Genomic DNA, 13,982 nt, shown 5'->3' on the forward strand with positions numbered 1-13,982 from the left:
TAATTAGTATGACATGTTAATAGAGCTTGGAGTTGAGGTACAAATTTTGGAGCCCTCAGGCAATGCACAATGGAAACTCCCTCAGACTGCCAGTTATTTAGAGATGGTGGAGAAAATAAAGAAGGAGAAATAATATCCTGACACAAGAAGAATGAAGAGAGTTGGAAATGGTAAAAGTTCTGTTGGACATGGTAGTTAGAAAACCATTGTGACCTCTGGAAAAATGATTTGACTGGAAAGAACCATGTGCTGTATAAAGCTAAAGAGGATTATTGGTGAGAGTAAGAAACAGCAGTGGAAAGCAGATTTGAAGCAGATTTGAAGTTACAGAAGAATGCTGAATGGATGAAGAATTGAATTAAAGATTGAATTGGAAATTTGCAATGGAAGTTAAGTATGTAAAGATTTTTTTTTTCTGTCATCAGCCCTGGAGCTTGAATTTAGGGCCTGTCCCTTAAGGGACAGTGCTCAAGACTAACACTCCACCACCTGACACAGTTCCATCTCCACCTTTTTTTGCTGGTTAATTGGAGATAAGAGTCTCACAGACTTTCCTATCTAGACTAGCTTCGAACCATGATCCACATATCTCAGCCTTCTAAGTATCTAGGATTACAGGTGTAAGCCACTGATGCCTGACTATGAGGAGTTTTGTTTTTAATTGAATTTTGGAATTATAATAGTATACACTGAAATGAGATTTACTTGGGATATAGATGTAATTATTTTCATACTGTTTCTCTAGTAAGGCAAACCTAGTACTTTGTAGGCAGAAATTAGAACACATTTAGTAATTTGTTGTCTATTGATACTATTGTGAGTAGGCAGCCAGAATGACTTGTCCACGATACCTCAGACAGACAGTGGTAGGTGAAATCTAGAACTGAACACCACTATGTTGAAATACATTTTTCCATAATTCCTACTCATCCAAATCTTTATTTAAAAATAAATTTAAGTTGATGCTCAAGTCACTCTTTTCTGTTTCTTTCTGATACTATTACTGTATGTTTTATATTTTTCTTCTTAATGGACCTTAAAAATTCTTTTGCTTTTCACAAATTTGCTCATTAAAGTTAAGAAGCCATTCTATCCCATTTTACCTTGAAGAGTGAATTCACAAATAACGAAAATGCACTGTTCAAGTTAGAATGTATAACTGCATTCTAGAATATATTTAAGAACATGTATTCTAAAGTTATTCAGTGTGGGTTCAAATCCTGTCTCAGGCACTTAATGGCAATTAATATAAGGCAGCTCTAAAGTGCTTTCTATTTCAGCTTCCCATCTGTAGAACTGGATCAACATATAGCATGATCATAAATATGAGATTAAAAATAATATATGAGATGAATACATTATAATATCTGACCCCAACAGAAAGAATACTCTGGTATTTATTATTTTCTTCTGTCTTAGTAACATTGATGATATCAGTAGTTTATATTATTATTGGATGAAGTAAAAAATTTTCTCAATAAAATAATATGCTTTCCTTAAACTAATACCCCTACCATGCCACATAGTTCATATTCTAAGTAGACAGCACCTCCCAATTTTTAGAACTATCCAGTCAACCACAGTTGTAAGCTGAACTGAAAGGATACAGAGCTAGCCCAGAAAAATTTAGTTTCTCCTACTGAAAACGTATTTTCTTGGAATTAGGTAATGATATTTTTCACCTCTGTACCCTACCTCAATGCAGGAGGAAGAAGCTGTTGGCTTGGGTGAATGAGCCAGGCCTCATCACAAAGTAGATCCTCTCTAAAGGTGAAGGTCTGTGAACACAGAGGGAAGATTTTTCTTCTCCTTGCTGGTTAATTCTAAATGCTTGGGTAGGGAAAATACAGTTATCCTCTTAACACCTTTTAAATAGAAAAATGTGTTGGGCTCTAAATTCCTTGTTCATACCTTCATAAGTCCTTATCATTCCTATCAGTGAAGATGTAACATGTGCAATGGACATTAAATTACTTGGATGTGTTAGAAAAATTAATCTCCATATCTTTTCACTAAGTAGGGTATATTTGATAGCTTATCTGCTTTGGCCAAAGATGAGCTTTGAAAGATACTATATACTCCCACATTTTGTGGATAGAAGGGGTGTTTTCCTGATGGAAGAAATGTCAACTAAAAATAGGGAAAATGACACTAAATTCTGCTTTGTACTGGAGTTTGAACATTAGATATCTTTTGTCTGAGAAGGATAAACTGTACTTTATATCTGACTTTTCAAAGGTTCCACAGATTATAGCTATGCCCAAAGTAATTTATGTTCCCTCATTTAAAATATTTGATAAAATAGAAAAAGTACAGAACACTTCAATCACACTAGCTGAAAAAATTAAGGATGCAGTACAATACAGGATTTCATTCAAAACAAAACATAAATTTTTCAGTAGAGAAAATACATTGCAATTTTTCTTCCAAGCAGTAATTCTTTCAGAATATGGGTATGGAGAATCAATGGCCAATAAATGTGGACATGCAGTATAGTATGTATATATATACATATATATACCTATCTTGGGGTTCATTTCACTTAACATCATCTTAGCTGGTCATATGTACATTGCTTTTGACCTTTTCTGCTTGTCCCAGACATATACTAGTTATTGCAAATAAGGAAAACCGGAGGACCTATGTTTCTTTGGGCTGGCTTACTTCACTTAACACTGATATCCCATGGATCAATCTAGGCTTTTGTTGAACGTATTTTCCCAATTGCTTGGACTGATAAAGTTTGTAGGTTCTAGTGTATAGGAAATTGGAAACTGGACTTCAGACTAATGTTTTTCCATGGAATATTTTAGACTTTCAGTGATGACATTTTCCTTCATTGATCTCTGTTTGTTCCAGTATTAAGTATGGATCCCTCATTAGGACCATACTCTCTGTGAGATTAAAAATTATAAAAATTTAGCTTAGGGTTAATTTATATATTTGAAGTGGATATTATCATAGCTTTAAATTGTATAAAATTAAATTTTAAAATATTTATAAGATACAAGTATATCCTATATATATATATTGTTAAACACATTGTAGTCATGGCTTTCTTTCTTTCTTTTTTTCCTGTAGTGGGGCTTGAACTCTGGGCCTAGACGCTGTCCCTCAACTCTTCAGCTCAAGGAGCGCTCTACTGCTTGAGCCACAGCACCACTTCCTGTTTTCTAGGGGTTTATTGGAGATGAGTCTCACGGACTTTCCTGCCCGGGCTGGCTTTGAACCACCATCCACAGATCTCAGCCTCCTGAGTAGCTAGGATTACAGGTGTGAGCCACTGGTGCCTGGCCATGGCTTTCATTTTAACATTGATGATATGTTCCTAATTAAGTGAAAAGGGGGCATAATTATAGCAAAATGTATCAGTAATATGGGACTGTCTTACAGAGTATGTTGTGGCAGGAAAACAGGGTTCAGAGCCATTAGTATGATGGACAGCTGTGTAAGGATGGTGGCCTAGTGGAGAGGATCAGAGGTTACATTAATCTTCTCAGCTGGTTAAATGGTGACCCATAGATATATGATTGCATTGCTCTGAGTTATTTCTTATGTCTGTGAAGAAGAGCTATTACTGCTTGTCCAAGAATGCTGTTAGGATTAGTATAATTAGACAATGTAAGGTAAGTTTGAGGCATATATAGGTGACCATCAAATACTGGTTACTTTTAATTTCTTAACTCCATAGCAACAAGACTGGACTGGGATGATTTTTTAAGTCTCTGCTCCCACTTTCAAAGGACTCTTGGTAATATCTGCAGAATTTTTTGTTACTGGGGAGGAATGCCAATGGTGTCTGAAGGGCAGAAGCCAGACACTGTTATATATCCATTATGCTCAGGATGCTCTCCCAATCAGTAACTACCTAGTCCATATGTCAGTGGTGCTAAGGCTGGGAAGCCTTATTCCAAAGCTCAGAGATGATTCACTGTCTCACTTCCCCTTGTGCTGCATATGATATTTCTACATAGATCATAGCCTATTGGGGCATTCTAGAGTAGAAAAAATAATACACTGGCAACAAGAATGTGCAAAGCAAATTTTAAATCCTGAATACCTTGTTTACTTTAATCATAGTAATAAGCAGTACTGAATACAGTTTCCTTCTAACCCAGTCAGTGAAAGAAAACCCCAAGGGAAGAACAAAGGGACTAAAAAAATATTTTGCAGACCCAGAGGGCGGAAATGTTAAATTATCTTTCCCCACTTTTTGATTATTAAATAGATCTACTTCTCTGTGGAATAGAGTGTTGGCTTCAAACAAAACAAAACAGTATTATATAGCTAAGCTATGCATTTGTAACTCAAGGAAATCAGGCATTAGGATCCATGAAGTAGAACTCTGGGGACATTGTAATTTCCAACAAAGCACTAGACACCTTGACATGCCATCCTTCTTTCCAGTATATGGTGATCAGGGATTAAGAAAGCAGCTCTGTGTGTGTGTGTGTGTGTGTGTGTGTGTGTGTGTGTGCGTGCGCACACACACACACATGCCCATGTGTGTTTTCCCCTCTGCATAGACACAGAAGTCTTGGAGGTAGAGTATACTCCTTCACTCAAGGTGATTGCAGCTCACTTCCTCAGTAATTTGGAACAACTGTAGGAAGGAACAGAACTTATTTTTGTAAAAAATATGATCAAGCTAGGCATCAGTGACTCATGCTTATAATCCTAACTAATCAGGATAATTGATATGAGAATCATGGTTCTAAGTCAGTCTAGGCAAGAAAGTCCATGACACTTTTATCTTCAATTAACTACCAAATAGTGAGAAATGGAGCTGGGGCTCAAGTTACAGAGTGCTATCCTTGAGCAAAAAGCTTAGGGACAGCGCCCAGCCCCAGGATCAGCATAGTCCTCCCTCCTCCCCCTTCCCTCCCCTCGTCCCCTACCATGCATGCTTGCATGTGCGTGTGTGCGCACACGCGCGCGCGCACACACACACACACACACACTATGTCTATGTCTATATATCTGTATCTATATATGTATGTATGAATGTATGTATGTATGTATGTATGTATGTATGTATCTATCTATCTATCTATCTATCTATCTATCTATCTATCTATCTATCTATCTATCTATCTATCTATCTATCTATCTATCTATCTATCTATCTATCTATCTATCTATCTATCATCTATCTACAATGACCCAGGGGAGAGAATCTACCTGTAGACATAATTTGATTCTCCTGTAACATAATGCCAGCCAAGCAGAAAGCTATATTATTATTTTTCTTCTTAGAGATTAGAAATTGACACAAAGTTCAAATTTGAGTAAGAATCAAAGTGAAAGAAAAGAGAGTAAAATTGTTAATAGGTAAGGGTTTCTATTGAGAAAATGGTTCTTTGAAAATAGAGAAGCTTGGAGGTGGAAAATAAAAGATGTGTTCTCAAGGAGAGGAAGAAGATGGCAGGATCCATGACCCATCTTTCATTCAGTTCCTGGCGTGTGAATATTGTAGAGAGGCCTCTTGTGAGGGGCTCCCCAGACCTAGAACGCAGGTAACTTCAGTACGAATATGGTCTCTACTTCTAGCAAGATGGGCTGGTTTAGTGCTGGTTTGGTTTTTTTTTTCTTTTTGGATTTGGGTATATTTTTATATTTGGTTACATCTTGATCTTTCTCTCCTTTGCTTGTTAGAACTTAGGTTCCAACAAGTGGAAATGTGTCATTTTAGCCCTTAATGTAATGACTTTCCAGGTTATTCTAATATTAGATCTTTAATATTCATGACATTCAAACAGAAATAAGCCAGGAGAAAGTGAGTTGCATTGTAATGTGTTGGAGGGCACAGCATGAAGAAAAGCCCAGAAGTCATCTCCAGGGGTCCTAAACTGCCATCCATTGATTTATGTTAAGCTCAATTAATGTGGACAAGTATAGCATGGTTCCCTTCTTTTACCTGCCAAGTATAAACCCTAACCTGACATGTACAGCCCCATTCAATCTTCATCTTGCCCCAGATAAATTCTTATTGTATCTTGTCAAATATGGAAACGAGGCACAGAAAATGTGAACTTCATGCCTAAGGCTCAGAACTACTGAGTCTCTGCTTGAAACCTACTTGAATATTATAAAACACTGAGATTAAGTAACTAGCCAATTGTTTTTGACTATGACCACAGAAATCAAACCCAGGTGTTTCTGGCATTGGTGACCCATCTGTCAGGGAGAGCGTGGGGGCCATCTGTGAAGACGGAACTAATGGGTCAGTCCTTTCCTGTACCTTGCAGGCAAGATGAAGAGCCCATAGAGCACCTAAAGCTTATTCCTATACCAGACAGACTCCTTTAAAGACTGAAAAAAGATTCAGAGAACCTGCTAGCCTTTATTAGCAACGGCCTTATTAATTATATATTTTGGAACCCTTATGTCTTCCGTTGCTGAAATGATCGGCACAAGTGCCTTACCACAGCACATGAGGAGTGAAGCAGAGCTATCACAATTAGCCAGGGATACATCTTTCTCTCCTCCCCTAAGCTAGTGTTCCAAAATTTTGCAAATAAAATACAGGCTACCCCATTATATTTGGATGTCAGATACACAAAGCACCATTTTCTTGGTATAATTAAGCCCCATGCAGTATTTGTGACATACTTAATCTAGAAATGCCTCATTGTATATTTGAAATTCATATTTAACTGAGCCTCTTGCATTTGGCAGTTCTACCTTGAGCCCTGAGAAGCGAGAGCAGAGCAAATCTTCCTGGAAGGAGTTCAAGGGTTCCTCAACAGTTTGAGCCAAGTTGGTGGACAGTCAAGAAAACACTACTTCATAGTTATTTTTTGTGCTAAGACTCCAAATACAGAGCTTCCTCGCCAAAGCAGCTCACTATCTAGCTAGGGAGGCAAGAGAAGGAGATAATTGCAAAGCATGTGGCCAGGGCTGGTTTGGGTTATGTATCTGATTTCTTCAGATGTATCCCTTGCTCTACTTCTGTCTGGTTTGACAACTCTAGTGACAGAATGTTTCAAGGCCTGTCATCAACGGGCCTCTGTCTGTACTCATTGACTGGGGGTAGAGGGGAAGCTAGGAAATTAACTCCTCACCTTCTACTACTCAGGACCATGTCTTCTCTATGTATTTGCCTCCAAAGAGTCTTATAATCAGAGCCTATTGGCTTCTAAATTGTGGGACAGGTGTTCTGACAGCCATGAAGTAGAACATTTTCCCTCCTCTCCTCTCCCCTACCCTGCCTTAATCTCCCCTTTCTTTCTTTTCCATTATTCTCTTATCACTGTCACTTTTCTTACTCCTCTCTTTTCCCACTTCCTCTCCAATTTGGATTTAGGTGAGCTTAGTGTGTGTGTTTTTTATAGTGGGAGTGGAAGCAGACAGACATAATCACCCAGGTTATCTAGAGTTCACTTTGTTTGGATTGTCCTTAGAAAGGCAGCCCTGACTGTAAGTTTTCAGAGATAATGATGTTCCCAACCTGTTGGAAACATTAGTCTGAAGTGTAATTTCCAATGTCCTGTACACCATAACCTAAAAACTTTATCAGTCCGAGCAACTGGAAAAGTATGTTTAACAGAAGTCTAGTTTGATGCATTTTAATCACACATTTTTCTTATTTAGAAATATTACTGAATATTAAAAATTTCACAGGTCTGTATGTATTGTGTATATTTCTACAGAAGTGGGCATTTGAGGCATGAGAATCCTATAATTCAGACCTCATCATTTAAGCCCATGGCTTTGACATCTTCCCAATTCCCTTTGGCCACCCAATTAAGTAGGTCAGGTACTAAAGTTTGATCACACTTTAAAAGATTCTGTCCCTTTTCAAGGCCTTATCAAAGATTTAGTATGTCTTTCTAAATGAACTAGGGAGCCATCCTTTGAAGCAGCTTGCTCAAAGACAGAGTGTTACCTCTCGAACAGGAGAAGGAAATGGTAATGCAAAGATTAAAAAATATGTGGGGTCCAAGGGAAATTAAAGTTTGGCAAAGAGAAAGATTTTTGGATGGTTAAGAGATATAGACAAGGTGGGAGGGAAGGTATGGTAGTTGGAAAACAAAGGAGGAGGCAACAATTCTAGATAAGAAATGTACTCATTACCTTGCTCATGTAACTATAACCCCTTTGTACAGTATTTTCACAATGAAAACTTAATTCAAATGAAAAAAGAGGTACAGACAATACAGGCAAATTTTGTCTGTGAATTAATCAATTCAATACAATGAATGACTAGGTACCTACAACTGTGTTGCTGCTTTATCTCATTCTTTTATTTATACTTGTTTACTATTCATTTATTGTTGGTGTAAATAAAATGCCCTTCACAGTTTCTTCTAAATAATAGTTTGTGTATTAAGCAAAATCTAATTTGTCTATATCTCATCTTCTGTTTGTCAACACACAAACATACACACACTCTACACAAATTTTGAGGTTTAGTTTGCTTTGTTTTAAAAGGAGTCCATTTACAGAGTACATATTATGAGTTAAAAAAGATGCAAAAAGATGCTTATCACATAGGACCTGTCTTCCAGGGGGGTCTCATCTATTGATGAAGATCCTTCTGAACAAATGGTGATAGCGTGATGCCGAATGAGGAGTGACATAGGTGCATGTGTGTGATGTGTACATATGTGTGCAAACCTGCACTGTGAGTGCTGTAGAAGAAAGACAAGTTGGTCCTCTGTTTGAGGTTATACCTGAGTCTTCAAAAATGAAGCCCAGTCAGACAAACAGGACATTTTAGGAAAGTCATCTCTCAGGCTGGAGTGAGTAAGCAGTGTTTTGCAGAGGGTAACTTGCAAGAATATGGCAGGAGATGACATTGAAAAGAAGCATACCAGCAATCAGAGCCTGCAAAGTTTTGTCATGATGAATTATTTGGCCATTGCTATACTGAAAAATTAGTTTTATGGTATGTAGGTATCTATATACCTACATATTTCTTGCAGTGCTGGAGATCAAACCCAGGACCTTGTGCATGTTAGATAGGCACTCTGCTTCTCCTGAGCTTTACTTCTAGCCCTCTGATTAAGCGTTGCTCCATTGTCTGATGGAAGTGGAGGGAGATAACTGGATAGTTAGCTTATGTATTGAATCACTGTGAGCAGTGTTTAGGAACCAAGTAACATAGGGAGAAGAGGAGACCAATATGAATGCTTCTTGTACTTTGTAGTACATTAAATCCCAGTTCAGATCAGTGGGCCAATACCTTGATGAGTGGGGTTCCAGACTTCCCAAAAGTGCCTGCTCTGCATTTCACATCCTAGTGCTGAATTACTATCTCCAAATTTCTGTTTAAACTCTGGTGGTTTGAAGTGTGGTCTGCAGACTGGAAACATTGATAGGATGACAGTGCCATTAGAGCAGCTTTCAATAGTGCAAAATCTTAGGTCCCATCCCACATCTACACAAGTCTCCAGTGAACCAAGCCTACACTAGGATGTTTGAGAAACCCTGAAAGGCAACTCACATTCACTGATGTCTTTAAGTGTTACTGTTTGCTGCTTGTTTGCAATCAAAACCAAATAAAAATGTATTTCAGAAACACTGAAAAAAATCAGATCAATCGCAAAGCAGTTAAGAGTGCTAAAAGCCCTAAAATATGTTGTCTGTGAACTACTGACAAAGCAGGTAGTGAACAAATGGTGCGGTTCTGTAATTATCAGTACTGTTGAGAAAAGAACAGCTGTTTATTTATTTATGTTCAATTTTCCCTTTCATGCTAGCCAGCCTTATTTATTTTCTGGAGTTTGTACCATCCACAATCGGTTGCAAGAACAGAAAACACGTGTGTTTTTTTTTCCTATAACAATGCTTTCTCTCAGTTCCATGGTTTTTTTTTAAGAGCCAAATTAGCATGGTGACCCTCAGGTGATCATTCTTATGTTGTGAGTTCTAAATGGAGAATTGTCACACATAAGTCTCTTGTTTTTCTAAAAGCTTTACTATTGGGCTTAAGTGTCTTGTTTGGCAATATGTGGACGGTGGGCTGCTGATGTGTAGTTCTTTAATTATGAGCAGTTTCCCACTGGGCAATAAGTAATTGAACCGTGCCTAACTTAATCCAAGAGTGCTGCTTTTGATGAAAATAAAAAAAAACCCAATCAAAAAAACCCTAATAGCTATAGTAAATAAGACAGTGTAGTAATGTTCATTTTAAAGAAGTGCTAGGATAGCACTGTGACTTATGTCTGTAATCTCATCTACTTAGTAGACAGAGTCTTAGACGGTTTGTCTAGAGACCATCATCTCAAAAAAGCTGAATGTGGCAGTGTATGCCTATAATCCCAGCTACTGTAAGATAGCAATCTGAGGTCTTCCTGGAGGACTGCATTTGAGGTTTTCATTCAACTAAAAATAACTGGGGCATTTTAGGGTTGGTGGCTTAGCAGGCATGAGGCCCAAAATCTAATTCTAGTGCAGCCAAAAAAGTGTCACATGGGGCTTTACTTTCAAATTTGTTATCCTTCCTGTTTTCACTTTGGAGTTCCACTTTGGAGAATGTTTTGCTTTTTTTCTTCTCCCTCAGAGATGGCATGTCCTAAATACTAGTTGTTCTTTCAGTCTAAATTCTAAACCTGGTTAGGAAGAGAATCAAAGTGCATCCATAGCTAATATCACACGTGAATGAAAAATTAACCTTTGCTGTTACAAACCTGGAGTTTGAGGTCTTGGTTGAATGATCAAGTTGAATGATCAACTGACCAACAGAGTAGGTTTGAGTATTTGAGGGAGGCTCAACCCAATAAGTTTGAGAGTCAGCTGGTACAGAGCAGTCAAGCTGTGTGTCTTTTTGGTCACCACTTACTGGTTAGGGAATGAAAATTGGTGAGATTTCATACTGGAACTCTTGGTGGTGCTGTTTAAAATAAGCACTGTTTCTATTCAAGAGTTGCTGAAAAATATATATTACAAAATATGTATTACAGATGCCAGCACATAGAGGCAGACTGAACATGAAGCTTGCACTGAACAAAGTAGAATCAAGGAATAGTGAGTGGGGAAGAGAAATTTCCAGTGAGATCGCTACTAAAAAATATCTGCCTGAAATCTACTTCAGAGCTTTTCATAGCAATTAAGGCTTATAACCAATACTATAAGAAGTGTGTGTGTGTGTGTGTGTGTGTGTGTGTGTGTGTGTGTGTGTGTATGTGTGTGCGTGCACATACATGCATGTAATTAGATGAACAGACTGGCAAAGCATAACTTCTAGATATGAGGACTAATGAGACTTTTTGTGTTAAACTAAGTTCAATTTGATTTAAACCATAATTTTGGAAACTATTAAAAACTGTAAAGGATTCTCTGTATAGATCGCAACCAGTTATGATTGTCTGAATTGATGTGATTATTGAAGTTTATTTAAAATGAGTGCAGTGTAGAGGTGTATAATAAAAGGATAAGAAAAAAGAAGCACATACATTTTGTTCATTGAATTATACTCATGCTTCACCTTCTCTGGCTGCAGGAATCAATAACTTAGAGGTAGAATATTTCATAGAAACATTTTATGTCCAAAGGATTGGTTGGCCAAAGGATTCACCCTGCATTTACATAAAGATAATGGGGATGGAGTTTTTAAAACAAGTGCCTAGCTTGTAATAGCTGAATTAAGTATATATTTCTTTCAAAATTTTCAGTCTTTTTTTTAACAGTTCAAAATGAGTACTACACATTGTATTAATGATTAGCTTTAAGATAATTCTACATATGATCAAGCAAGTATGTGTGTGTGTGTGTGTGTGTGTGTAATATAAATTGAATTACCTTATATGTAGTGAGGGACAGAAAAGGTAAAAATTTAAGTAACTTCCTAATTAAGCTGCCTAAATTTCTTCTTTTAACCAGTGAATTCTGGCCTGAATACTCTGTTTATTTTTCAAGCTTATACAGTCTAACAGTTATAAACAGTTTGGTCTCAATTAATGTAACAATCGTAACCCACTTTGACTAGAATATCAAAATATTGAGGGGGTCTAAACTTTAATAACCTGGATAATTGCCTCAATTTTATACTTTGCTGGTGAATGTACTCATAATTATCCAATTAAGTCACATCAACAGTTCACTTTTTCCCCAATCATGGAACTTAGAGGGATAAAAGAGAAAGAGAGAAACTAGAGAATCTATCTAAACATAAATGCCATTCCATTATAGAACCTTATTAAGTGCATTTAAATGTTTTAATTTCTAGCACTGTGTTGTTTCTAATGAACTCTGCAGGGATTGAAAATGAATTTTTTATTCTGAGATTTTTTTTGTCTCTTTTGAATTGCAAAAAAGCATTCCTCTTGAATTTTCAGTAGATAAAAATGAAACAGTTTTTAATATCATATCAAGCTAGCCCCCTAGGAGACAACTGTCAAAAACCCATGGTATCTTTAAATCACTTTAATTACATTTTCTTGAGTGTAAAATAATATGTAGGAAACTGTTTAACTTTATTGATGTCATAGTATTTTCTATACAGTCAAGTTATATGCCATTCAAGTTAAGACTGAGTTATTCAGTTTAGCTGAAGTTCAGAGTGAATGAAAATAGATGGATGTGAAGACAGATTTAAAGATGAAGCTCTTTAAAGGGCATGTGAAAAGTTTTAATATTCAAGGACTAATATAGTACCCTATAACTGATTATAATTAGTTAATTTTATTCAAGGATGAACACAGAGGAGACTTAAGTAAGACCAGGTTTATTAATGCAAAGCAAAGCAAAAGCAAAGCAAAAATACTTTCTACAGATAGGAGGATGGATAGGTTTCACAAGGAGCTGTGGTGTGGGTCTGAGGACCACAAGCTTTTATTGGGGTTTTTAGACTTGAGAGCATATTCCAGGTGGGCAGAGGAGTTCTTGGCCTTTGGTGTTCAGACTGGGGCTGTGATTTCTCCATAGGCCATAGGAGCTATGATAGGTCACAAAGATGCACTGTATGTCACAAGTTGTTTCATTAATGTCAGCAGTCAGTATGTGATTCCTGATCAACATCCAGGCTACCATTCTCACCCATCAGGCTTCCTGATTTCCTGCCTTACTCATCATCATATCAGTCCTATAAAAGCTTTCAATGTGTTGCAAATGATAAGGCTTGAATTTGTAGTGAGGCATCTTATAGTCGATGCTTATGAGAGAAAGGGAGTTTTAGACAGTTGAATATCAGAGGAATGGCTAATTACTTGAGTGTCACACTTAAGGCAAGCTTTGGGATGGACTTGCAGTGCAACTAGGGAGGTGTGTGGGCCCATGAAAATCCTGTGAGCAGACGTAAGGGACTCCACCTTATCACTGTGGCCCTCAGCAATGGCACCAGCTCAGCCAGGAAGTCTCCCATGGTGAAGAACTCACCTCCCTTGCATATCACAAGCCCAGACTATCACCATATGTAAAAATATTCGCTGCTTTTACTCTTCAAGATGCAATCTAGCATCTGACAGTTGCTATGATACCCTTCTCCCTCCTCAATATTATCTCAGCAACTCATAGGTAACATACCTTAAAAAATCATGTCAAATGCCTCTCCCGCATCTATTCGGACAATCAAGTATTTTTATCCATTCTTTTAATATGGTTAGTGCATTGCTTGAAAAGTAAATGTCAAATCAACCTTAGAAAAGACCCCCTTAGGATGGTGTATGCTCATTTTTAATGTTGCTGAATTCAGTTTGTGGTTATCAAGGATTTTTGTGTCTATGATAACAAAGCATATTGATTTTCTTTTGATGTCTTTGCCTTTGGTGAAAGATATTATACAGAATGAGTTGGAAATGTTCCCTTCTCTATTTTATAAAGAATTTGGGAATTTATATTCCTTTCTTCTTTGGATATTGGATTGAATTCATCTGTAGTTTTCTTTGTGGGAAGGTTTTAAATGACTAATTAAAATTATGTACATGCTCTTTTCTTACTTGTCTGTTTCTTCTTAAAGAAAATCTTAGTTTCACTTTTATAAGGTATTTTCTCATTTCATTTAAATTGTCTGGGTGGTTGATAAGTCTTCATAAATGTAA

This window comes from Dipodomys spectabilis, unplaced genomic scaffold, assembly GCF_019054845.1.
Source record: "Dipodomys spectabilis isolate Male_0828 unplaced genomic scaffold, ASM1905484v1 ptg000167l, whole genome shotgun sequence".
Lineage (NCBI taxonomy): Eukaryota > Metazoa > Chordata > Mammalia > Rodentia > Heteromyidae > Dipodomys > Dipodomys spectabilis.